At 41.6% G+C, this 1901-nt stretch overlaps 1 non-coding gene across 1 annotated transcript; it reads left to right on the forward strand.

Annotated features, from left to right (window-relative positions):
* The first annotated feature begins 1026 nt into the window (after nt 1-1026).
* On the forward strand, nt 1027-1099 carry Trnav-aac. Its single transcript has one exon. It is a non-coding gene; the product is annotated as a tRNA-Val (tRNA).
* The last annotated feature ends 802 nt before the right edge of the window (nt 1100-1901 follow it).

Here is a 1901-nt window from a genome sequence, read left to right on the forward strand (position 1 = left end):
GGCCGAGGACCCGAGCGGGGAACCCGGCTGCCCCGACTGCGGGGTAACCCTTCGCAGGTGCTTTCTCCCACCCCCCGAAAGCCTGACTCGAGACCGGAAAGGGCTAACTGTCGGCTCCTAAAAAAGGAAGAAAGAAAAAATGCTGGCATGTAAAATGAATTTTACATTTTTATCGCTGTCTCTGTACCTTGGGAAGTATTTTATGCTGCGCCTGTGGTTCCTAAAAATGTACGTAATTAAAATAAGGGAACCAAAGGACGGAGAGGGGAAGGGGAAGGAAAAGAAAAGTGTACCAACTCCCCACGATGAATGTAATCATTAGAAACTGCACACTGTACTAATAAAAATCTGTTAAGAATTATCTTTAAAAGCCAAAGTGACAGAACCTCACTTTAAAAACTCATAGCAATCTTTGAATTATAGCCCTTGGTCCTGGAGGGCTTACGTTCACTCCCCAGTCCTGGTGTTCAGCCCTAAGTATGTGTCTGCCCTTTTGCAGGAAAAGTGAAGCTGCTTAGGTCACATGAAGTTCAAGTTCAGAAAAAAGTACTTTGTGTGGCTTGGTTTGGAACAATCTTTACGGACGCTCGAAATAAGTATGCAAATGAGCATCTCAGCCCCTCAGAAGCGCCGAGAAGGGCGTTCAGGAATAACTGATGAGTCTTTCCCTGCCGATAGGCTGGAAGTAAGAGCCCAGAGGCGGGAGCTGCGAGCCTCGGCCGCGCCCACTTGCTCACCCACGAATCCCCGCCCCTCTCCTGGGCGGAGCCGAGCAGGGCGGACTCTTCTGCTGCGAGGGCTGGTGTCCAACGCGGGCAGCCTGCGGGAGCTTACTCTTTCCGCGGTGCTGGGGGAGTTTGCAATAAAGCGCACTCAACTGAAAATTTAAATAGTTTCAGCATGGTTCAGTTGAGCATATGGTTTTGTTTTTATCAGTTTTCCTCTTAAAAAATACGTTAATTTGGGGAGTTATTTGTTAACATGTATATACATAACAGGGACTTTTGAAGCCCTTACTCTAACGGAGTTTCCGTAGTGTAGTGGTTATCACGTTCGCCTAACACGCGAAAGGTCCCCGGTTCGAAACCGGGCGGAAACAGTTACTTTTAAGGGCGCCCCAAAATAATACCTAAGGTTAGATGTGATGATCTTTCAAAACATATTTGCAAAGTCTACAGAGTTTAAAATTTCAATTCCGCTTAATACTTTATGGTTCCACCAGATGTTTTAATTGCAGGTTTGCTATGTGGAAACTGCCCCAAATTAAAAATTTGACTACCAACCATTCTAATGCTCAAAAAACCGTATCGCTTATAAGGGGAGATCAAATAGAATAAAAATATTAAACTAGCCTTGTTGCCTCCTGTGCATTCTTTATACAATGTCTTTAGTTTTGTCTCGTAGATTTTATTTTCCCCTAAATGTATGGAGACCGGTTCATCATATAGTGTCATGTTGGGATCACACATTTCTGAGTTATTGGAAACATGTCTGACAAAAAAAAAGGTGGAATAAAAAAATATATATACACTCACAGTTGAAATCAAGAAAGAACCTGCCTCAAAAACATTTAATGAACTAACATAAGAATTGCAGTTTTAGTCATAAAAACTATTCTTGGACAAAACTTATAATTTGGTAGGAAAAAAAAGCACCCAACAGAAGAAAGAATCTAAATTGAAATTGTCTTTTAAAGTCATGAGTAAATTCTGTAAGGTCCTGACATGTAATTTTAACTAGAAAAAAGCTTTAAAGTGTGGTTTTTTGAGATTTATGATGTCCAAGGATACTAGAGAATATCCCTAGTACATCAGCAAGATTTATTTTTTCCCGATACCTTTGTGTATTACAGACGGAACTAGTATCTTTTTCCTTGACTGTACAATACCCAAATTCGATGT

This window comes from Fukomys damarensis, unplaced genomic scaffold, assembly GCF_012274545.1.
Source record: "Fukomys damarensis isolate Sample0158 unplaced genomic scaffold, DMR_v1.0_HiC HiC_scaffold_12, whole genome shotgun sequence".
Classification (NCBI taxonomy): domain Eukaryota; kingdom Metazoa; phylum Chordata; class Mammalia; order Rodentia; family Bathyergidae; genus Fukomys; species Fukomys damarensis.